Raw genomic sequence first — 26,556 nt, 5'->3', positions numbered from 1 at the left:
CTGTGGAAAAAGGGACTGATGACCAGGTTGTTTGGTCACCATTCGGATCTTCCAGTGGGGTTACAATGGGGGAGATGAGCATGAAGAAAAATCGTATAAACGTAGATGGAATAACATTCTAAGAGTTGGTGCGTGGAATGTCTGGAATGTGGGCATAGTAGAAAACCTAGGAGTTTTGAAAAGATCAATGCAAAGGCTCAATCTAGATCACATATTAACTGTCAGTGATATGATATGAAATGGAAATGAGATAAGCGTTTCTGATCAGATGAACAAAGGATAATATCAATTTCAGTTGAAAATGGTATAACGGGAGGAGAATTCGTTATCAATAAGGAAGTGGTGTATAGAGTGAGATACTGTACACTGTTCAGTATTAGGCTGGTTCTCATTAGATTCGCCAGCAAACGAAGTGGTGCCACTATAGTATACACGCCAACGTCGCAAACAGAAGGTGAAGAGATAGTGAAAGTATGTGAGGATATTGAATGGGTAATCATCTAACCAGACAACGGTTTTCCAGTCGTCTGGGGTCGAACCGATACAGTCACGAGTCCAGGAGAGACGCTGCAGTTGATATGCTGATAGCAAAGGCACTCGCTTCGGTCTTCTGCTGCCATAGCCCCTTAACGCCAAATTTCGCCACATTTTCCAAACGGATACGTTCGGCGTACATCCTATATTGATGTCCGCGGTTATTTCACAGTGTGTTGTTTGTCTGTTAGCACTGACAACCGTACGAAAATGCCGCCGATCTCCGTCGTTAAGTGAAGTCCGTCGACCACTGCGGTGCTCGTAGTGAGAGGTAGCGCCTGAAATTTGGTATTCTCAGCACACTCTTGACACTGCGAATTCCCTAACGATTTCCGAAATGGATTCCCCGTGCGTCTAATTCCAACTACCAATCGGCGTTTAAGGTCTTTTCATATGACTCGCCGGAACACAAATGACAGCTCCGCCAATGTACAGTGCATCTTGTGTTAGCGATACTATGGCCATTTGTATATGTGCGTAATGCTATACCATGACTTTCGTCACTTCAGTGTAATGTAAAGTCTTCTACACCGCGGTGTCGATTCTGCGCTTAACGGTGATGTACTTAACCGAAGGTGGTAGCAAAATAAAAAGGGCAGGCAGCTGCAGGCCTCGTACCGCACCGTGCTGAGCAACTGGGCTTGGAACGCGCCGTCCAGCCTCCAGCAGGGCGGACTCCCGCTGCAACGTGAGACGGGGTTTCCGGTAGCTTACCACCGCCGCTGCCGCTGCCGCCACCCTTGCCCCTCGCGAAGCTCATTAACAGACGCTCCATTCCACGCCACAGACTCCGAATGGCTAGCCTTAACGCCAAGGCGGTATTTAAGACCCAAGTTCGTCCCTTCTCTTAGCGTGCAACGTAGCAAAAGCGGATCAATAATCCGACCCCTCTGCAGAGATTTCGGCGGGATACAGTCGCTGTATTTTGCTTAAGGGAGTTCCCTCTCTGCTTGGAGCACAGTTACCAGCTATCTGCGTGAAACCGCTTGTTGCACATTCACAGCCAGACAAACCAGTAGCCTAAAAACTGACAACATTTCCTAATCATCATATGTGTTCAGTGATGCAACACACGGTAGAGGAACGTTGACACACTACACACTTCTACATTCCACCTCTCATCATCTGGGCGCACACGTTTAAATCATCAATCGCACGTACTTGCAAGTGCAATCTATAAATCACAAAATAAAGTCCCTCAGATAAAAATTCCTTGTCCAGTTTCAACCTAGACTGATGGCGAACTTCTTTTCCGACCCATTATAATACTACATGCTCAACAGACTGCTTCTTCATATTCAGACGTTCCTTCGTCTGTGTCTGCTTATTCACATAGCACTAGAAATTTCGTACAGTCACTCGTTCCATTGAACACTAAAAGTACTGCATGAACACACCGAGGTACCGGTGGTTCCCTCCTCTTCTAAAGATAACAACATGTCTTAATGCTGAAGAATACATTTACGTTAGTTACCTGCGAATGTCTTTTTTTGCGATTAATGTTCATACTAGAGTCAGAATAGGTCTATGGAATTGATAAGTCATCTCTTTCAAGATTGGCCACGTTATAAAACCTCTCCTTCTGGCGAATTGCTGTTCCGAATACTTATCTTCCTTCTTGTCTACGTGCGACGTCTGTAAATCCATTTCAGTTCCTCTTAGTGGGCGGTGCTGTGTGTGGCTCTGTACACAACGGTAAATAGAGGTATGGCAAATTTTGTCGTGGGGAAGTTCGACGGGAACAGAAATGATAAGCGAAAAAGGTAACACAGTAAACCGAATATTTACTTAACGTGTAAGGTATACCTACGTTTCTAGCAATTGTAGACTTAGAGAAAGCTTTTGACAATGTTGACTAGAATACTCTCTTTAAAATTTGAAGGTGGTAGGGGTAAAATACGGGGAGCGAAAGGCTATTTACAATTTGTACACAAACCAGATGGCAGAGTCGAGGGACATGAGGAAGGGAAGCAGTGGATGGGAAGGGAGTGAGACAGGGTTGTAGCCTCTCCCCGATGTTATTCAATCGGTATATTGAGCAAGCAGTAAAGGAAACAAAACAAAAATTCGGAGTAGGTATTAAAATCCATGGAGAAGAAATAAAAACTTTGAGGTTCGCCGATGACATTGTAATTCTGTCAGAGACAGCAAAGGACCGGGAAGAGGAGTTGAACGGAATGGACAGTGTCTTGAAAGGAGGATATAAGATGAACATCAACAAAAGCAAAACGAGGATAATGAAATGTAGTCGAATTAAGTCGGGTCATGCTGAGGGAATTAGATTACGAAATGAGACACTTAAAGTAGTAAAGGAGTTTTGCTATTTGGGGAGCAAAATAACTGAGGATGGTCGAAGTAGACAGGATATAAAATTTAGACTGGCAATGGTTAGGAAAGTGTTTCTGAAGAAGACAAATTTGTTAACATCGAGTATAGATTTAAGTGTAAGGAAGTCGTTTGTGAAAGTATTTGTGTGGAGTCTAGCCATGTATGGAAGTGAAACATGGACGATAAATAGTTTGGATAAGAAGAGAATAGAAGCTTTTGAAATGTGGTGCTACAGAAGAATGCTGAAGATTGTATGGGTAGATCAGATAACTAATGAGGAGGTATTGAATAGAATTGGGGAGAAGAGGAGTTTGTGGCACAACTTGACAAGAAGAAGGTACCGATTTGTAGGACATGTTGTGAGGCATCAAGGATCACCAATTTGGTATTGGAGGGGAGCGTGCAGGGTAAAAATCGTAGAGGGAGACCAAGAGATGAATACACTAAGCAGATTCAGAAGCATGTAGGTTGCAGTAGGTACGGGGAAATGAAGAAGCGTGCACAGGAGAGAGTAGCATGGAGAGCTGCATCAGACCAGTCTCAGGACTGAAGACCACAACAACAACAACAACAGTATTTCTCCAAGCCTACAAAGACTCATTACAAACAATGCAGCAAGAAACAGAATCCAGCTCAAACAACAGCTACAATGATGGAGCTCTCTGTACTAAAGCACGACCGGTGGCGTCGGAGCTGCAACTTGGCGGCTTCATCGTAGGGCCATGTGGGGAAGGGGCTCCAAGTGCGAGTGAGCTGTCTGGCTGCTGCCGGCCGTCCTGTATGGGTGCGGACGTGGGCGCTCATGATAGGGAGCCACTGGAGACGCAGCTGATAGGACGCGGAGCGCTGGGTCTACCAGATCCTAAGAGCCCTCTATCGGTGTCTGGTGGAAACTTGCGGTTCCATTGCCGACTTTTCGACGCCCGTGGGGTGGCGTCGATGCGTGGTACCACAAGTGGCCACCCCGAACCAAAATATAGTCATCTGCAAAGACGTCACGTTTTTTCTTGTAACATCACGACCTCCAGACATCGTAACGATCTCGGTTCGGTGAATAACGGATTTCAAAGATTCCACAGGATGCCACATGCTCCCAGAACAGCTCAATAATGATTAGATCCAACAACACTATCAAATCGCTTATACGTTCATTACTATGCTTCATCCGCATTATTTATGGAATTAAGATCAGATCATCTAGAGGCGATAGCGTGATCTTGGAAGACAGGAATGACCACAGTATTGTTATCATGATAATGTAGAAGAATCTTGAGATAAACTTTCTGGTTCGTGGTCACGGTAAGTCGGCCCAAGTTGCGATGTGGAAAACAAATATGGTGGTGGGTAGGACCAAACACAACAACTCGTTTCTGCCATTCTGTCAGCTGTACACGTCGACCCATATCACTGCGCTGATTCCACTCAACACACTGCAATACACAACCAATCACTGTCATCACTCAGCGCCAGCGGTGGAGGCTCAGATGACCGCTGGTACCAGTTCTGCACTGTTTACTGCGCTGCAAAGTGACCAGCGTGCTCTACTAAATGGGAGGCACTCATATTTCTTCCAAGGAGCTTTTTTTGTTCTTTGCTTCTGGTGCTTGTCTTACCCCTGTCTGTCGGTATACCTCGCGTTAGATGATATTTCTGTAAACTCCCACTTGGTTCAACTTACTCCTCGTACTTTCGGTCTCATGCTTTAAACTACACTCTCCAAAAGAATTAGGGGAACACGTCTTTTGGCTTCTGTCGTACTTCATTGAGCAGTAGTTGAGAACTATGTATGTTACGAAGCTATACCTCTATCGTTCACAAATTAAGTACACAACCGCATCCTCCTTCACTTACATAACAAGAACCGAAATGTCCGACAGATGGGGATAACAAAGCGCAAACCATCATTCACCCCGTCACCCTAGTACTTTCCTTTGGACCTAGAGAGATTCAGCAACGTGCATTCCCTCTGCACGTGTTTATTAACGCCTGACGCTTAGGTGACACTCTCAGTATAAGTCTACAGAGGTCGCCCTATAGTACCCGTTCCCCAATGAGAGCGTCTGTGAGTTTTGGAGAGTCAGTAGTGAAACATGACGAGAAAGAACATGTGTTAAGCATATGCCACACATGATGGCCGATGGGGTTTGGATCGGGACTTACCGCTGACCATTCCATTATTTCAATGTCCAGGCGTTGAAAGACATCCCTCGTGATACGAACTGTCGGAGCCTTGACGTTTTAGCGTGTATGAACAACGATAAGATCAGTATTGCTGTCATCATTCATGCCTCCCCAAACTATCGCAGAACATTGGCCAAACTGTCGATTTCCTTGGCAACATTTGGCAGGTACTACTCATGACGGCGTCACCGCACAGGAATACGGCCACCGCATTGCGTCAGGGGAAATCTGGAATCGTCTGTGAATAACATGTATCGCCAGTGACCAAGCAGGCGATCTACATGGGAACGGTCCTTTCTGGTAACCTGCTTCTTAGAGTCCGATAGGACACAGCGGCTCCAGTGATCCTTCCGAGACCGTTTTGCAGTGCTTTGGCGGTAGCCGTACAGCGCCGTATCACATAGATGGCCAGATATCAGTCATGTCGTGGGGTCACAACGTGTCAGCGACCTTTGCCAGCTCGCCTTGTGTGCTGATCTTTCTCCCTGTAGCGTGTCCACACCTGTGGATGATAGATGGAGATACACTGGCATTTGCAACAACGCGACATGAAGTCCAGCCTTCTTGGATCAAACAGACAGCTCTTGAAACTTATAGCGCATTAATATGTCACACTGCATATGCTTTGTTGAATACAACGTTCGCAACTGACAACTGACGTCTCTGTACCTCACTAGAGAACACTGGGACGCTGGCACTCACTTATTTTTGAGGGGTCACGTGATACTGTAGTGGATAACACAGTCGATAGATGGCGAATGACTTTTGTTGTTTGCATACTTTGAAAGCGAAGTTCTGAAGTCATGCAACAAGACCACAGGCACCATGTGTGTCGAAAATAGATTTCACTTATCGGACATTTGTATGTGAATTTTTTTAAGCAGAGTATTATTTCTCTTGGAATCTTAACTTCATAATGTGTGTTTCCAGAATATTCCCTAACTTGTTGTACATATTTTTTTAAAAGAGTAAACCACCATTTGACTATGTATTAATATATTTATATCAGTACTATCCAAATTTCGGTTTTTGTGGCATTATCAAGTATAGTGTTAAAAGTTGTTACACCATTATTAAGTCACATCTGTTAAGGCAGTCCAAAGCAAGTAAACAAGACTAACACATGACTTCAACATGTAACTGTCAAAGAAAGTAGTTCTTTGACATTACATTTTAAAGTTATGCATAAGTCTTGTTTTCTTGCTTTGGAATACACGATATGATTTAATAACGGCCTAACAACTTTTAGCACTGTACTTGATAATGACATAAAAACCTAAATCTAGGTAGCACAGAAGATATATATAGTAATACACAGACAAATGGCTGTTTACTCTTTTAAAAAGTGAATCAACACCAGAAAAAAATTTCTTGAAGTTACTTCCACTTTCCTTCTGCTAACCTTAACTAGTCGGATTTTTCTTGCCTTCTTTCCTTGTGCTAAAGCCGCACTTGTATCATACAACTGCCATTCACTGCTATCTGTCTGCTACACCCATCGTCACATCCAATGCCCTATGCACAAACTTCTTGAATGCAGCTTCTTTCTAGGTTACCTCGGTGGTATGAAATGTTTGGAATCATAACATCCATTGTAGTGACTTTCGACTCAAGACTTTAAAGGCTTTAAAATTATTGTTCCATGTTATATCTTGGTCTAAAATTTGAGTTCCGATATTGACTTCACGTTATACAGTGAAGTCCGTTTTCTCATTAAGTACATCAGATATTCTGTTGAGTTTATCAGTACCATCTACAAATTCATCAACATACAATAATACCCACTTTTTTGCATTACACACAACTGTATTAATTAAGAATCTATCGTAGCTTAAAAAGCTTCTCATCTAAATTGTGAATAGAAGTATCCGCAGTTGTGGCTGAGGTACTTGATCTCAATGCCAATCCATTGCTCTGAATGTAAAATGTATTGTTAAATGAGAAATAATTAAAAATCTGTGATCTACTCTACAGGCTCAGTCGTCTCCTTCTACTAAAGTTTTTTATGCTTCAACAGATTTTTGTAAGCCCAGTCGTCTCGCCTACCGGAACATTAGCACTCAATTCCCTAACATCCAGGGATACTAACCAGTATCAATGGGTAACAGGCTGACCTTTAATTCCATTCGTCAAAGACAATGATACACACGGAGTGGTTGGTACAAACCGGGTATTTTCCTCGAAGCACCTTATTGAACAGCATTGTTAATTTCAAGGATGTATTACTTCCTACATTAATCTGTGCAGTGCTTACATGAAACTAAGGGAAGGAGAGGCAGATGCTGCAAAGGCCGATGATTGGGACACCGAATTAATTGTTACACCACCAAAACGTTAGAATTTTCTAAGAAAGTGTAATTACCCCAATATCGAAAAAAGGAATGTAGAAAAAAGTTGGATACATAAAAAGAACACGAAAAAAATCCGTAAAGGAAATTTCCCTAAAGGAAAATGCAGTTGGTACATACCAGCAGCATACTACATAGCTAACTAATCGTCCTACTCGAGTTTAGAGAAAATTGGCCGTTAGCGGCTCAGGAGGGGATCTGATTTATGAAATTATGATGTTACGGCATCCAAATAGAGAATCAAGAACAATCATAATGAATGGCCATTGTTACCCGAAGTAACTCACATTAAGAAGGACCCTGTAACACATCTGTAACATCAGGGCAATAACAGGAACGGATGAAATGAACCAATCAAAAAGGTAAAAATTATCGTAAATATTATTTACATGTATTAAAACGAAATATAGCGACCCATTTAAATCGTTATGTAATTGCAGTATTTGTTATTAATGTTGTGTATACTATTAAATGGAACACACCTATAAAAAAAAGAAACGGATAAAGACAGCTCACCGAAACGAGCAGCCAGCAAGGTCGCCGTCGAATCTGTCTTCTTTTTTAATTTTTTAAAATTATATCCGTTTAAAAGAATATCGATATAGCTCTTGTAACGACGAGGGTGGCAAGTGAAACATCGTTTTATTATTATCTGATGACGAAAAAGCAAAAACCGGTATTTGTTTCATGAGGTAAGGCCCTGTATCATAGAGCGAACTGTAGCAAAGACAAGATTTCCATAGTACACGTGCCAAGCAACATAAGACCAAACACATTGGTATAAACAGCGTTTTCTCCCATTTTAGTAGAGCTGCATTGTATATAAGGAGCAATGAGATGAAAACCGCCACAACGGGACCGTATACGGTAAAATTAACAGCTATAGCAGCCCTCGGTCGCAAAGAAGTAGTCTTTTGACCCAGGTTTCGGCACTGCTATGAATGCCTTCATAAGAAATAAAACTCTCAGATTGGCCGATAACAGAATTATAACATTACAGGGTAGAAAACACTTTTAAGTGTAAGTACTGGCTAGTAGTACAAAAAAGAAACAGTATTTACATGTCACGTATTAAACTAAAAATCAAACAATAAAGCTTTAGTCAAATACTTGTAAAACAATACATAATAGGGTAGCCACTGTTGGCTGCTCACACGCTTCGAGCTACGGTAGCATCAGACTCGGACGCCCACCTTAGCACTTGCTGGCTGGTGAACATGACGGCAAGAGTACCATCTACTAGCCGCAAATGCAAATAGTCTACCTGACATTCAAAATGTAGACAGATAAAAGTTACGATGAACATTATTTTGTACGTGAAGTAAACGAAAACGGTTTTATCTGATGGCAGCAAACACGGTAACAAACTGTCTACATAAGACCTCACTTTATAAATACAAAGGGAGCTGAATAACTCAGCGAGCAAAAAAGAAAGATGTAAAATGAAAGCCGGCCGTGTGGCCGAGCGGTTCTAGGCGCTACAGTCTGGAACCGCGCAACCGCTACGGTCACAGGTTCGAATCCTGCCTCCGGCATGGATGTGTGTGATGTCCTTAGGTTAGTTAGGTTTAAGTAGTTCTAAGTTCTAGGGGACTGATGCCCTTAGAAGTTAAGTCCCATAGTGCTCAGAGCCATTTGAACCATCTAACCACATAGGTCTCTCCTCTATCGTCGTAAACCGCCTGTGCGTCTTCGTTGATACCACACACCACGTAGCCAAACACGACATTGAAACGCGAGTGAGCTCACGCGCAAGTACACAATGAAGTCACAGAGAAGTCTATACAAACAGATAACGTATACATGTTCCAAGGACCTCATGAAATGATGGTATACTGCCAATTGCTAAAAATGTAGTTACTAAAAGAAACCAGCGAAATGTTTGAAAACGTTATTTGGATCACCGGTTAGTTGTTCATTCAGTGTGTTCTGATTATCCACGCTATGTATCGGAATTTCCAGCTGTTCTAGTAGATCCTGCTTTTTGCCTTTGTCCTGTCTATGTAGAACAACGAGATCCTGACCTATTCCCAAATGGGGTGTCCCGTTTCCCAAATATGCGTGGCTACAGCTGACTTTTAAATATTATTAAGCCGGGAAGCATCGCTATGTTCTTTGTAACGTACTTTAAAGGACCTACCAGTTTGGCCTACATAGCTTGCCTTGCACGTGCTACACTGAATTTTATAGACCCCAGCTCTCTCATATTTATCGCTTTCCTGCTGTAAATTATTTCTTAGTTTAAAACGCGGCGTATTATTGGTCTGAAAAGTAGTATCAACTTTAAAAGGTTTGAAAATGTTAGCCACTTTTTGCGAAGTATGGTATTGTGACTCTCGTAATATTATTTGTGGTATACTTCCTTGCATTCGCGAGCTGTTTCTGTCGTATTCATTTATTGACAACGTTTTGGTGATATCCGTTAGCTGTCGCTAGTTGTTTCACGATGTGCAGCTCAGTCATTCTGTCTTCTTCATTCATAGGGACTCTAAAGGCTCTACCTATCAAAGATCTAAAAGCAGAAAGTTTCTGGCTGTTAGGATGGCAGGAATTATTTTGTATCAATACATCAGTTGTGGTTGGTTTCCTAAATATTTTAAAGACATGTCTATCATTTTGTTTCCTAATACTTAAGTCGAGAAATTGCAGTTCACCATTTTTCTCTTCTTACACAGTGAATTCAATTTTACCGTGTAACTCGTTAAATTTATTTACTATTTCTGCAACTTCTTTTTCTTGTCCATCAATAGGAAGCAGCGTATCATCTACATAGCGTTTTTAATATACAACTTTATCCACGGGATGTTGCGGGTTAACGAGGAGTCTTTTTTCAAAATGATTTATAAAGATGTCTGATATGGTTCCAGATATACTGTAACCCATAGCCAGCATAAACAGTCCTTTATGCAAAATTACTAAAATGCTTGATAAAATTTTAAAAGAATCTTTCGTGTTCTATGATAAGTTTTCAATCACTAATAATTCAGCATTGATAAATGAAATGAAGTATAGGCCTATCGCTGACACGAACCGCGTAGTATCTCTAGACATTAAAAACCTTTATGCGAATGTGCCGGTGAATGAGGCCGTTAGGTCATCAAAGAAAATTTGCTTAAGTACAAAACACTGTCTCAGCAAGAAATAGTCGAATTCATCGAACTGTTAGAATTGGTTCTGAAATATAATTATTTTTCTGTCAACAATAAATTTTATATACAAAGAGATGGACTGGCTATGGGTTACAGTATATTTGGAACCATAGCAGACATCTTTATAAACCATTTGGAAAAAAGAGTCCTCGTTAAACTGCAACATCCCGTGGATAAAGTTGTATATTAAAAACGTTATGTAGATGATACGCTGCTTCTTATTGATGTACAAGAAAAAGAAGTTGCAGAAATAGTAAATAAATTTAACGAGTTACACGCTAAAATAGAATTCACTGTGGAAGAAGAGAAAAATGATGAACAGCAATTTGTCGACGTAAGTATTAGGAAACAAAATGGTAGGCATGTTTTTAAATTTTTAGGAAACCAACCACAACAGATGTGTTGATACAAAATAGTTCCTGACATCCTAATAGCCAGAAACTTTCTGCTTTTAGGTCTTTGATAGATAGAGCCTTTAGAGTCCCTATGAATGAAGAAGACAGAATGACTGAGCTGGACATCGTGAAACAACTAGCCACAGCTAACGGATATCACCAAAACGTTGTCAATAAATTAATACGACAGAAACAGCGCGCGAATGCAAGCAGAATGTTGTTGTTGTTGTGGTCTTCAGTCCTGAGACTGGTTTGATGCAGCTCTCCATGCTACTCTATCCCGTGCAAGCTTCTTCATCTCCCAGTACCTACCGCAACCTACATCCTTCTGAATCTGCTAAGTGTATTCATCTCTTGGTCTCCCTCTACGATTTTTACCCTCCACGCTGCCCTCACATACTAAATTGGTGATCCCTTGATGCCTCAGAACATGTCCTACCGACCGATCCCTTCTCCTAGTCAAGTTATGCCACGAACTTCTCTTCTCCCCAATCCTATTCAATACCCCTCATTAGTCATGTGATCTACCCATCTAATCTTCAGCATTCTTCTGTAGCGCCACATTTCAAAAACTTCTATTCTCTTCTTGTCCAAACTATTTATCGTCCATGTTTCACTTCCATACATGGCTACACTCCATACAAAAACTTTCAAAAATTACTTCCTGACACTTAAATCTATACTCGATGTTAACAAATTTCTCATCTTGAGAAACACTTTCCTTGCCATTGCCAGTCTACATTTTACACTCCTGGAAATTGAAATAAGAACACCGTCAATTCATTGTCCCAGGAAGGGGAAACTTTATTGACACATTCCTGGGGTCAGACACATCACATGATCACACTGACAGAACCACAGGCACATAGACACAGGCAACAGAGCATGCACAATGTCGGCACTAGTACAGTGTATATCCACCTTTCGCAGCAATGCAGGCTGCTATTCTCCCATGGAGACGATCGTAGAGATGCTGGATGTAGTCCTGTGGAACGGCTTGCCATGCCATTTCCATCTGGTGCCTCAGTTGGACCAGCGTTCGTGCTGGACGTGCAGACCGCGTGAGACGACGCATCATCCAGTCCCAAACATGCTCAATGGGGGACAGATCCGGAGATCTTGCTGGCCAGGGTAGTTGACTTACACCTTCTACAGCACGTTCGGTGGCACGGGATACATGCGGACGTGCATTGTCCTGTTGGAACAGCAAGTTCCCCTGCCGGTCTAGGAATGGTAGAACGATGGGTTCGATGACGGTTTGGACTATTCAGTGTCCCCTCGACGATCACCAGTGGTGTACGGCCAGTGTAGGAGATCGCTCCCCACACCATGATGCCGGGTGTTGGCCCTGTGTGCCTCGGTCGTATGCAGTCCTGATTGTGGCGCTCACCTGCACGGCGCCAAACACGCATACGACCATCATTGGCACCAAGGCAGAAGCGACTCTCATCGCTGAAGACGACACGTCTCCATTCGTCCCTCCATTCACGCCTGTCGCGACACCACTGGAGGCGGGCTGCACGATGTTGGGGCGTGAGCGGAAGACGGCCTAACGGTGTGCGGGACCGTAGCCCAGCTTCATGGAGACGGTTGCGAATGGTCCTCGCCGATACCCCAGGAGCAACAGCGTCCCTAATTTGCTGGGAAGTGGCGGTGCGGTCCCCTACGGCACTGCGTAGGATCCTACGGTCTTGGCGTGCATCCGTGCGTCGCTGCGGTCCGGTCCCAGGTCGACGGGCACGTGCACCTTCCGCCGACCACTGGCGACAACATCGATGTACTGTGGAGACCTCACGCCCCACGTGTTGAGCAATTCGGCGGTACGTCCACCCGGCCTCCCGCATGCCCACTATACGCCCTCGCTCAAAGTCCGTCAACTGCACATACGGTTCACGTCCACGCTGTCGCGGCATGCTACCAGTGTTAAAGACTGCGACGGAGCTCCGTATGCCACGGCAAACTGGCTGACACTGACGGCGGCGGTGCACAAATACTGCGCAGCTAGCGCCATTCGACGGCCAACACCGCGGTCCCTGGTGTGTCCGCTGTGCCGTGCGTGTCATCATTGCTTGTACAGCCCTCTCGCAGTGTCCGGAGCAAGTATGGTAGGTCTGACACATCGGTGTCAATGTGTTCTTTTTTCCATTTCCAGGAGTGTATATCCTCTCTAATTCGACCATCATCAGTTGTTTTGCTCCACAAATAGCAAAACTCATTTACTACTTTAAGTGTCTCGTTTCCTAAACTAATTCCCTCAGCATCACCCGACTTAATTCGACTACATTCCATCATCCTCGTTTTGCTTTTGTTGATGCTCATCTTATATCCTCCTCTCAAGACACTATCCATTCCGTTCAACTGCTCTTCCAAGTCCTTTGCTGTCTCTGACAGAATTACAATGTCATCGGCGAACCTTAAAGTATTTATTTCTTCTCCATGGACTTTAATACCTACTCCGAATTTTTCTTTTGTTTCCTTCACTGCTTGCTCAATATACATTTTGAATAACATCGGGGAGAGACTACAACCCTGTCTCACTCCCTTCCAAACCACTGCTTCCCTTTCATGTCCCTCGACTCTTATAACTGCCATCTGGTTTCTTACAAATTGTAAATAGCCTTTGGCTCCCTTTATTTTATCCCTGCCACCATCAGAATTTGAACGAGAGTATTCCAGTCAGCATTGTCAAAAGCTTTCTCTAAGTCTAAAAATGCTAGAAACGTAGGTTTGCCCTTCCTTGATCTAGCTTCTAAGATAAGTCGTAGGGTCAGTATTGCCTCACGTGTTCCAACATTTCTACGCAATAAAAACTGATCTTCCCCGAGGTCGGCTTCTACTAGTTTTTCCATTCGTCTGTAAAGAATTCGCGGTAGTATTTTGCAGCTGTGACTTATTAAACTGATAGTTCGGTAATTTTCACATCTGTCAACACCTGCTTTTTTTGGGATTGGAATTATTATATTCTTCTTGAAGTCTGAGGGTATTTCGGCTGTTTCATACATCTTGCTCACCAGATGGTAGAGTTTTGTCAGGACCGGCTCTCCCAAGGCCGTCAGTAGTTCTAATGGAATGTTGTCTACTCCGGGGGCCTTGTTTCGGCTCAGGTCTTTAAGTGCTCTGTAAAACTCTTCACGCAGTATCGTATCTCCCATTTCATCTTCATGTACATCTTCTTCCATTTCCATAGTATTGTCCTCAAGTACATCGCCCTTGTATAGACCCTCAATATACTCCTTCCACCTTTCTGCTTTCCCCTCTTTGCTTAGAACTGGGTTTCCATCTGAGCTCTTGATGTTCATGCAAGTGGTTCTCTTATCTCCAAAGGTCTCTTAATTTTCCTGTAGGCAGTATCTATTTTACCCCTAGTGATACTCGCTTCTACATCCTTACATTTGTCCTCTAGCCATCCTTGCTTAGCATATTTGCACTTCCTTTCGGTCTCATTTTTGTGACGTTTGTATTCCCTTTTGCCTGCTTCATTTACTGCATTTTTATATTTTCTCCTTTCATCAATTAAATTCAATATTTCTTCTGTTACCCAAGGATTTCTAATAGCCCTCGTCTTTTTACCTACTTGATCCTCTGCTGCCTTTACTACTTCATCCCTCAGAGCTACCCATTCTTCTTCTACTGTATTTCTTTCCCCCATTCCTGTCAGTTGTTCCCTTATGCTCTTCCCTGAAACACTGTACGACCTCTGGTTTAGTCAGTTTATCCAGGTCCCATCTCCTTAAATTCCCGCCTTTTTGCAGTTTCTTCAGTTTTAATCTACAGATCATAACCAATACATTGCGGTCAGAGTCCACATCTGCCCCTGGAAATGTCTTACAATTTAAAATCTGGTCCTTAAATCTCTGTCTTACCATTATATAATCTATCTGATACCTTTCAGTATCTCCAGGATTCTTCCCTGTACACAACCTTCTTTTATTATTCTTGAACCAAGTGTTAGCTATGATTAACTTATGCTCCGTGCAAAATTCTACCAGGAGGATTCCTCTTTCTTTTCTTAGACCCAATCCATATTCACCTACTACATTTCCTTCTCTCCCTTTTCCTACTACCGTACTCCAGTCACCCATGACTATTAAATTTTCGTCACCCTTCACTATCTGAATAATTTCTTTTATTTCATCATACATTTCTTCAATTTCTTCGTCATCTGCAGAGCTAGTTGGCATATAAACTTGTACTACTGTAGTAGGCATGGGCTTCGTATCTATCTTTGCCACAATAATGCGTTCACTATGCTGTTTGTAGTAGCTTACCCGCATTCCTATCTTGCTATTCATTATTAAACGTACTCCTGCATTACCCCTATTTGATTATGTGTTTATGGCCCTGTAGTCACCTAACCAGAAGTCTTGTTCCTCCTGCCACCGAACTTCACCAATTCCCACTATAGCTAACTTTAACCTATCCATTTCCTTTTTAAATTTTCTAACCTACCTGCCCGATTAAGAGATCTGACATTCCACGCTCCGATCCGTAGAACGCCAGTTTTCTTTCTCCTGATAACGACATTCTCTTGAGTAGTCCCCGCCCGGAGATCCGAATGGGGGACTATTTTACCTCCAGAATATTTTACCCAAGAAGACGCCATCATCATTTAACCATACAGTAAAGCCGCATGCCCTCGGGAAAAATTACGGCCGTAGTTTCCCCTTGCTTTCAGCCGTTCGCAGTACCAGCATAGCAAGACCGTTTTGGTTAGTGTTACAAGGCCAGATCAGTCAATCATCCAGACTGTTGCCCTTGCAACTACTGAAAAGGCTGCTGCCCCTCTTCAGGAACCACACGTTTGTCTGGCCTCTCAACAGATACCCCTCCGTTGTGGTTGCACCTACGGTACGGCTATCTGTATCGCTGAGGCTCGCAAGCCTCCCCACCAACGGCAAGGTCCATGGTTCATGGGGGGGGGGGGGGGGGGCAAGGAAGAATACCGCAAATAATATTACGAGAGTCACAATACCATACTTCGGTGATATTTCGCAAAGATAGCAAAGATAGGCTAACATTTTCAAACCTTTTAAAGCTGATACCGTTTTTCAGACCAATAATACGCCGCGTTTTAAACTAAGAAATAATTTACAGCACGAAAGCGATAAAAATGAGAGAGCTGGGGTCTATAAAATTCAGTGTAGCACGTGGAAGGCAAGCCACGTAGGCCAAACTGGTAGGCCATTTAAGGTACGTTACAAAGAACATAGCGATGCTTACCGGCTTAACAATTTTTAAAAGTCAGCTGTAGCCACGCAAATTTGGGAAACGGGACACCCCATCTTGGGAATAGGTCAGGATCTCGTTGTTTTACATAGACAGGACAAAGGCAAAAAGCTGGATGTACTAGAACAGCTGGAAATTATGATACATAGCGTGGATAATCAGAACACACTGAATGAACAGCAAACTGGTGATCCAAATAACTTTTTCAAACATTTAGCTGGTTTCTTTTAGTAACTACATTTTTAGCAATTGGCTGGATACCATCATTTCATGAGGACCTTGGAACATGTATACGTTATCTGTTTTGTATAGACATCTCTGTGACTTCATTGTTTACTTGCGCGTGAGCTCACTCGCGTTTCAGTGTCGTGTTTGGCTACGTGGTGTGTGGTATCAACGAAGACGCACAGGCGGTTTACGACGATAGAGGAGAGACCCATGTGGTTAGATGGTTCAAATGGCTCTGAGCACAATGGGACTTAACTTCTAATGGCATCAGTCCCCTAGAACTTAGAACTACTTAAACCTATCTAACCTAAGGACATCACACACATCCATGCCCGAGGCAGGATTCGAACCTGTGACCGTAGCGGTCGCGCGGTTCCAGACTGTAGCGCCTAGAACCGCTCGGCCACCCGGCCAGCATGTGGTTAGATGTTGAACATCATAGGCGACACAATTATAGAGTTTTTTATATTTTGACGACTATGTGGAGATGTACTTTGGAAGACACGGGTGCAACAAGGGAAGTAGCCACGATGTTTTAATTTTATTATCAATTTTATTGTGCCTGGTGCATGTTCCATTTTAGCAAGTTTTAACAGATTCTTTTAGTTTTTATTATTCTGATGATGGAAGCTCGACTTCCGAAACGCGTCAATCTTAGTGTTTTACACTATTAACAAGTGGTTGAGCCGATATATTTTTTAACATTGATGTGGATATATGCCCTATTCCGTACGTTTTCCGAGATAGAACCTTTTTAATGTTATTTCTATTTATTTTCTGTATTATTCATTGTCATTGTTTACGACGTACCACAGTAATATAGCGGAAGATGAGATGAACATTTTGATACAGGACGCTTGTGCTCTATCAAGTCAGAAAACTACCTCAAAATGGCCAATAACAAAGCACCTAAACTACAGCGCACACTCGTCGCACGAGATTTTCAAAGTTCTCGCGATCTCTCTGCGCAAACTGTTAGTCTTAGACAAAAAATAAATAGGACAATTTTTTGTAGCAAATTTAATTTTGTTTAATTGTGAACTGAGACATGTTTTCGTTAGAGCGTGCGGCTTTCGAGTTATTAAAGAAAAACATACAAAAGTGATATTAAACGTGTTCTATCTCGGAAACCATTCGCAATTGGGCATATGTCCATATGAAGTTTTTGTTCAGAATCACTAATACTACCGCATCTCAAAGCATGTACCTTTCCTCCTGACTCACCCTGTATAAGTTATTAAAAAAAGTATTATGAGTCGACTTAGATAGAAAAAGTATTTTGGTAACTACACGACGGAACATGAAATCAAATATCAAGTAACGGCTTTATACCACTGAAGAAGCTTCTATTACATAATTGTTGCTGCTCATTAAGAATAAGATCATCATTACGAGAAAGATGTTGAAAAATTCCTAATTCTTCGAGAACATCTAATCTACAGCCTTTCTTCTCGGTGTGTAAAATGTTGATATCGTGAAAAGCTTTTGGTGTGGGACCTGTAATCAGAAGGTTGTCGGCCAAAGACTAATTCTGGGTGCTACTGCAATTTTTTCTTAAAAGATGTTCTTTGTATCTGACTGTAAAGGAACGTCATGTTTGTCCTATGTAGTAAGAAGAGCAAGTGTCGCAAAAAATCTTATAGACACCACAGTTTTTCGATGGGGAACAGGTAGATTTTAAATTGTGAATAAAACTTTTTTTACAAACTATTATTGGTTGAAAGGGCGACACTACAGTGGTATTTATTACGAAGAAGGTGTTGAATCTGATAGGAGACAGGCCTCCAGAAAGGAATAGAAAAGAACTTCTTGTATGGTTGGACTCCATGATTAAGGTGTAGTAACTCTTTTAACAGTTTTCTTTTTAAGGATGTCGTCAACTATGGCAGGTTCGTATTCGTTATTAATTGCTATAGTTTTGATCAAATTAATTTCTTCCTTGAATTTTTTCTTTCGAGAGTGGAATAGAAGTAGCTCTGTGAACAGCAGAGTGAAAGAAGGTGTTTTGTGAGACTGAGAGTGCATGGAAGAAGCTGGTGCGATCTGATCGGTATATGTTTCTTTACGAAAAACATTAAAAAACATTTTATTTTCTTTTACCGTTAGCGTAGGACCAGGAACGTTCAGTTGGCGGACCTCGCTTTAGAGTCCACCGGTGAAGGATATTTTCTCTTGAAGTTCATTAAAGAGATTGAAAATACGGCTAATACCATCAACAGGTGACTAAGATACCATCGACGTATCTCAAATAGAAGAGAATGCCCAAGCGCTGTAGCTGAGAAACATTTGAAAAAAATTTCTTCCAGAAAGTTAATGAAAATGTCAGCAAGAATACCATCCAACGGATTTCCCATAACGAGACCATCAGATTGCTGGTATAACTGTTCATTAAATTCAAAGTAGTCGTATTTGAATACGACTTTGATTTAATTCATAAAGTCAGTGATTTGTTCACCTGAAAGCTCTTTTTCGAAATGTCTAGTGAAAACAACTTGGTATCTGGGCTGCATTCTAATTCTTTTATTTTATGAAATAAGACGTGACTATTGGGGATGGAATAATTGCTCTGGAACACGAAAGATTTTTTCAGAGGCTCATGCAGAAAATTGGCTAAATCATGCACGCACTATTCATGTTACTTGAAATCGGGCGTATCTGGTGGTTAGGCTTGTGAATTTTGAGATGAGAAAGAAGTTTAGGGGGCTGAGGGTTCATGTTGTTAAACATTTTCTTATGAAAAGGTTTGAGTAAAAATTTTGCCTCACTGGTAGCTAAACTAACTTATTTCTGTAATCCCGGAGTCGGATACTCATGCAGCCCCGAAACATTATTTTCATTAAAAAATCCAAGGTTTTAGAAATGCATTTAGAATTGTAGGCAATAACCAAAGAGCAACCTTTGTCAGACTTAGTTATTAAAGCATCAGATTCTTTAAGTTTATTATGAATAGACTGAACCACGTTCCTATCGTTTGCCCTATCGTTTGCGTGTTCTTACTGAAAATGTTACGTGCGTGAAAGGCAATTCTGGACTGACATGAATTATCCATTTTTTTACAGTCAGGAGCAAATTTAGGTCGACAAGCATCTTTTCTATTACACTTTTGTCTGACAGGTTGGGCACGAAATTGTATTTCAGGCCTTTTTCAAGTAAGGCAGCTTAATTCTTCGTAAAATTAATGTTAGTCTTTCTTAAAATTCTTTTATAAAATACATGACTGCTTCTCTTAAAAATTCTTTCAGGACGTTTTTCAGCATGAAACAGACAAAAAGGTTTAGTAGGCTTCTTTTCGTGCCCACGCAATATGTCCTGTTTAAATTTTTAAATGTAAGTGAATCTGTATCCAGAAATCGTACGTTAAAAGTATAATTACTACGGAAGATCTTTGTGAGCTCAAAATATAGATAATATGCCTCTTCATTGAGAACATCTTTTTTATCATTAGTCTTTTAACATGATTAAAAACCAGATTTGTAACTACAGGCCTAAAAAACTTACGATCTTACTTACAATTTGCGAAGTTAGCATTGGGTTTCACATAATTAGGGACTAGCTCAATTTTTTCACATAGCTTATTAAAATGTATTGCGATACATGTATTTAGCAGTGTTTTCTTTAAATCCTGATATTTAGAGGCAGCCTCAACGAATCAGGAATTTTTAAACGTTTTTCTCGTAATTATGGCCTCATTTTCAATGAGCAGCTATAATTACGTAATAAAAGCTTCTTCAATGGTCTAAAGCTGTTACTCGATACTTGATTTCGTGTTCCATCGTGTAGTTACCGAAATATTTTTTATATCTAAGTCAAATCATAATTTTTTTGTTTTTAAATGCTTATATTAACTGCATTTCATGTTATACAATTCTTTTCTGCTCGCTAAGTTATTCATCTCTCCTTGTATTTCTAAAATGGCGTTTTCAGACTTTAAACTGTATTTATAAGCTCTTATGTAGACAATTTATCACCGTGTCTGCTACTGCCAGATAAAATCATTGCCTTTTACTTCAGATACAAAATAAAGTTCATCGTAACATTCGTCTGTCTACATTTTGAATGTTAAGTAGTCTGTTCGTGTTTGCGGCTAGTAGCTGGCACTCTTGGTGTAATGTTCACCTGCCCGCAATTGCTAACGCGGACGCCTCAGTCTGAAGCTACCATAGCTCTAAGTGCGTGAGCAGCCCATGGTGGCTATCCTTTTACGTATTCTGTTTTACAAATTTATGCCTAAAGCTTTATTGCTTGATTTTTAGTTTAATACATGACATGTTAGTACTGTTTCTTTTTTGTACTACTAGTCAGTAAATACACTTCAAAAATTTTTCCTTTCCTGTAATTTTGTAATTCTGTTATAGTCTAATTTGAGAGTTTTGTTTCTGATGAAGGCACTCATAGCAGTGCTGAAACCTGGGTGAAAAGACTCTTTTTTGCTACCGAGGGCTGCTATTGCTGTTAATTTTACTTCGTAAACGATCGCTGACCACTCAGCCATGTTCAAAACTTTACCGTGAAATGGTTCCATTCAGAAGAAATTACCATACACTATAAGACATTTTATTCCGCAGAACGACTGGACGATTAATTCCTGTTTCGTAGAACGAGGTCGGCCGGTGACGGATCTACAGCCGCGCCCACTCTTTCCCCTCGTCGTCCGACTGAAATCGGCTTCCACGCATGCCTTTCTTCAGTTCGCCAAAGACTTGAAAATCACACGCTGAAATATCCAGGCTGTTCTGAAGATGTTGCAGTGTTTTCTAACGAAATCGCTGTATCTTAGCTTTTGTGTTATTTTTTAGAACGGTGTCACATGTTTTCGTGCAACAGGAAGACTCCGACCGAAAGCATTCCGAGAGCCCGAGGGCAACCTGCAAAGCTAACAGTGTAAACTTCCCGTAACTTACTCGTCAAAGAAATCCAAAGCTGTTCACGCAAGTTTCGGTAAGGTCATGATGACTTTCATCTTCGACTGCAGGCCTTTTTTTTTTCGAGATCAGTAGCAAAAATGGAAAACAGCTGTTATAAACGATACCAAACAAACACCCAATGAACCCTCGGTCCAGTTGTGGCGGGAATTCAGTTTTCATTTGACTGCCCCTCATAGAGACTTGTACTCTCGTGGATCCGAAAGTGGATCAACGGTCCACTGAGGTACCTCCTTTTTCACCGCCTGCGTGGTAGGTTAGGTACTATAGATCCAGTCTTCTTTTCAAACTAAACCTCGGGTACGAAAACCATTCAGTTACGAAGACAAGCTAATAGTTTACAGGACCTATTTCTATTCGTTTACATAGTGGTGTCTTCCATGACACAACACCCACAATTTTGGTTGTCTTTGAGGAGACAGAAGCTATTTCGTGCAATAAGTCAAATTTCTCCTCTCACCATTTCGTAGACAGCAGTCTTGACGCAGTTGTCTCCTGTCTACTAATAATGAAATGAACTTAATAGCCCGCATCTCGTGGTCGTGCGGTAGCGTTCTCGCTTCCCACGCCCGGGTTCCCGGGTTCGATTCCCGGCGGGGTCAGGGATTTTCTCTGCCTCGTGATGGCTGGGTGTTGTGTGATGTCCTTAGGTTAGTTAGGTTTAAGTAGTTCTAAGTTCTAGGGGACTGATGACCATAGATGTTAAGTCCCTTAGTGCTCAGAGCCATTTTAAACTTAATATTCCAGTAGGACGCGGTCAGACGTGCCAGTGTTTCACAGTTGGATTCCTTTTTTCTCTGTATACTACCTAATAATCCAGGTAATGACCATATCTCCACAGATATCGCACAAAAGCTGCGGCTGATTCAGCGTCAACCACTTGAAGCCTTTTTCTGACGTTTACAAAGAAACAATATGTACGCTCTCCTGTGGTACAAGAGCGAGATTTTTGTCGCCCCAGGTCTATAATATACTCTATGATGGAGATGCAATTCTCTTCATGAGCTTCAGGTATTTCATTCATGCAGTCTATTTATCTTCGTTCAGTAGATGGCTCCTCCGTACCTCACACGCACAGCAAAAGGCAGGATCCTTAACATAGCGTCAGTTACTGATGTGCCAAATACACTCCTGGAACGCAGTTGAACTAGTTGCTGCCCATGAACCTCAGTTTCTATATTACCAGCTTCACTTTATGAGTCCACACGTCTCCACCATTGCCCACTACGGCCGCTAGCGTTGCCACACAATAGAAGTGAAAATTCTTTTAGAGGCGCACCGAGGTGTAATGTTAACAGTTTTGTTCATAACAAGAAAACGTTTCATCCATGCTGCATTGAGGTGTGTATCAAAAATTGATTGCTCATTCCAGGTGAACACAGCTCCAGAGTAAATCTTTCACTCTGCACCAGAGTGTGAACTATATTTATTACTTACTGGAATACAAAAACTGTATGCCGACAGGGAGAGGAATGCGGAATCTTACCTTTTTTAGGCAGTGCTTTTACTGGATGAGATATCCAGGCGCGGCTCTCAACCAGTAGCTTGACCTGCAAGAGAACTGCTGTAAAATTCATAAGGCGCGAGAAAGGTACCAGCGGAAGTCAAGAATGAGATACAGGCAGTGTGTCATAGGTTGCTAGCTCAGTCGATAAGAGAGCTACCAGTGATAGGTAAGTTCTCAATTTGTTCATCCCCAGATATTTACAGATGGGACTCCTTTGTACGGCCATATATGGAGTACGATGGCAATACTGTAGTCTGCATTTTAATATTATATATGTTGAGTTTTGAAATGATATGAAAGTTTATTTACTCTACACCATCCATGGGCTGTGCCAGGTACAACTTCCCGGTTTATATCCACTTAAAGTTGTTGGTAGCAAGAGATTATCAATATGCTTAGCGTTTTTCTTGTAGGCAGTTCAAATGCGGCTGTAGGCGTTCCCTGAAATTATCTTCCTGCTTGCATAGTCAACCGCGCCTTTGCGGGTCCAGCAACTCTATTCCGGTCAGAAAGTGGGTGCAGTAGCAGAGAGTCCATTGATGGCTCTAACATTCTGCGTGGTTTCTGTTTGTTCTATATCGTGTCTCCCTACCACTTTCGCGCAACGACGCTCTGGGCGTGTTTTTTAGGGAACTGACTAGTTTGAACCTGGGACCTGTTGCTGGTAAGGAGACGCCAGACCACACATGACATGTAGAGTTCAGAAGAGTTCAGTGAGACTAGTGATGATATAACCAAATACTTAATGATTTCAGCGTCAGCTCCACTGCACTCCCTGTAAGAGAATCTTAATACTAACTAAATTTAGTGGAAAGGGTTCAAGGCTTTCCTATTTTTAAATAGCTGGTAAAATATCGTCGAAAAAGCAGTTAAGTTTACGATTGGAAATTTTATTCTACTCACAAAACATCGTTTATGAATTGCACTATTGATAAAAGGAAACGTTTTAATACAGGATGGTAAAAACCAACTGCGTTCAACAAAAATGTGAACCAATATTCCCTGAATGGGTTTCCAAGATCTACAATGGATCGAAGGATGACCTATGCCATATCACATCTATAATCTAGGTTTAAATTAAGTTTCACAAAAGAGAAAACTATAAAAATGGTCTACAGTGACCCCCAGTAATCTAACTTGTCGTAAATTACAGTGGCTGATGTGGTTTCTCAATAACGATATAACAGAAAAATCGTCGCGTTTCAGATTTTTACTTCAGGTGGCAAATGTGAACACCATGAGCTTTAATTGACGAGCGACACTAGTATTACGCAAAAAGGGGGTGTAACAGATGAGACTTCTGCAGTTCTGACAGAAGCTTTATGCGCTGTTATGCGGCATCGCGTGCGTTCATTACCTTTTCGGTGTTCGTCAGGGGGCGGCGGACAGCACAGCTCCACTCACCTCGCCGTCTCGGAAGCAACTCCCCTAACTTCTCCTTACTACAATTTACCTAAGTTGGTTTAAAAAAACTATCTGGCTGTGTTTTCATCTGACCAATCAGGGTCTCAATGTTAACCTTAAGCTCCACCTACAAAAACTCTGTCTATCCAATGAGAAACGTTATACTTTTCGTGGTGGGGCAATGTTTGTAAAGTTTGCAACGTAACAGAGACGCGAAAAAGTCTCACGCTAAAACTTGGAGCTGGTGTGGTCCTTTTAGCGTTATCGTAAGATCTATACTGTTCTTCTGGAGGGCTCTATCTTTTAACATGGGCTGGGGGGTGGTCCTGACGTAACAGAGACGCGAAAAAGTCTCACGCTAAAACTTGCGGGTGGTGTGGCCCTTTTTGTGTTATCGTAAGGTCTATACTGTTCTTCTGGAGGGTTCTAGCTTTTAACATGGGTTGGGGGTGGTCCTAGCGTTTAGCTGGCGACGTGGGTGTCCGTCCCTTATCGTAGGGCCTTCCAGCTTAACACGGTTCTGCTCTAGGCTTCTGTTGTCGTTTCTCCCCTCGGAACTGCGTCTGTCTCACGGTGGGAAGGTATGACATGCATTTAGGCATTCTTGTGTTAGTCAGTGGTATTCCATTTGCTCACTCGTTACTCGTATTACTTTGGTTAATTTAATGTCACGATTTATTTGGAGCTACGTGACATACTACTGGATTTGCTTATCATGTCAGGGTTTTCATGGAAGGTGTTGGATTTGCCTGACACCTTACATGGCTAGCCAGAAAGAGAAACTGGAGAACAGAGAGCGCCATGGAACCGAGGAGCGTGCTATTGGAGCAGTGTCTACGGCAAATGTGGGCCATGGTCACCTGTACACGGACATTGCAGAGCTGGGTAGGGGACAGTGTCTTCTGCTGGTAACCAGTCGAAGGCAGGAGCCCACAGCCAGAGAGGATGATTGATGAGGAAATCAGTTACTGAAAAACAGTTAAGAGCACATAATGAAGTATGGTTTCGCAAGCCGCATCACTATTTTTCCTAATAAATTACAGTGTTGTGAAGTGCACCGAGGTACATGAAGCCGGCTTCTGCTTTTGTGGTGGTACTGAAGCACTGCGTGGCCGTGAGGAGATTTCTCAAGTGAATTCCTGAATTTCACGGCGAGGCCATTGTGTACACGAGCGTTATATTTTTTTGTGATAATGTTGTATTTGGTGTGACGTGATTCCAGCATTGCATATATTACGGCGTATAGTCAAGTGCTGGCACTCCATTCGGGAACGATAGAGATTGCTGTGAGAAGGGGTCAGTCAATCGCACGCTGACTGGACCTCCCTCCAGAAGAACAGCGCGACAGCAGCGGCTCCTTTGTGAAAAAGACATAAGAACAGCGACCGACGGGTGACAGCCAGTTCAGTTGCAGCTTAAAGGCTAGCGACTTGGTAAGAAGCATCAACACTAGTTATTTCTCTAGTACTCTATATGTAGCACAGACTTGGAATTGTTTATACAGAAGAAAATTGTCCATATGTCGCCCTTTGCTTGCAAAAAATCTCTGTGATTACAAAAGGTAAGTATTGTCTCTTTTCTATTTTGTAATAAAACTTATTAATAGGATTTATTTGAATGGTAGTCTAACAAACTTAGTGAGGAGGCTTCCTAGGCACCACATATTTGGCAACGAGTGTGGGATTGTGTATCGCCCGACAGCTCAACATAGTAATGTGGACGCACTTTCCCGTCTTCCCATTGGCCCTGATACAGACTTTGGCGCTTCTGCTCCATCTTGTTGTCACATCGATGCTCAGGATTCTGAATTGTTTCAATCTTTTCCTCTGAGCTACAGGAAAATTGCACAGGCCACGGACGCTGATTCAGATTTGAATATTTTGCTAACATACATTCGCACATCTTGACCTGACTCATTGAATAGCGTAAAGAATTCTGTAGCGCGCCGATACTTTTTCCGTCAGCATAGCCTCGCCGCACAGAAAGGTGTGATTCTTGTTCAAAATGACAAGGGACAGTCACATGCGTTGATCGCCAAAGCTTTGTGAAAAGTTACTTCACCAAGGACACTGTGGGGTTGTTCGTACGAGACAGTAAGTGCGTCGACACTATACTTGGCAGGGTATGGACACCAAAATATAACAGATGACGTCACAGTGTCACGCATGTGCGGATAATCAGTCCGCTCCGCCACATAAATTCTCTGCATGGCGTAAGACGCAGTCGCCATGGCAACATGTGCACATAGATTTTGCGGGATATTTTTGGAACACTCGTTAGTTGATTGTGGTAGGCTCTTATTGCAAGTTTCCTTTTGCTGTGCCAATGCGCTAT

The sequence above is a fragment of the Schistocerca americana genome, chromosome 4 (genome assembly GCF_021461395.2).
Source record: "Schistocerca americana isolate TAMUIC-IGC-003095 chromosome 4, iqSchAmer2.1, whole genome shotgun sequence".
Classification (NCBI taxonomy): domain Eukaryota; kingdom Metazoa; phylum Arthropoda; class Insecta; order Orthoptera; family Acrididae; genus Schistocerca; species Schistocerca americana.
The sequence above is the reverse complement of the archived record's forward strand: the minus strand, read 5'-3'. Positions refer to the sequence as shown.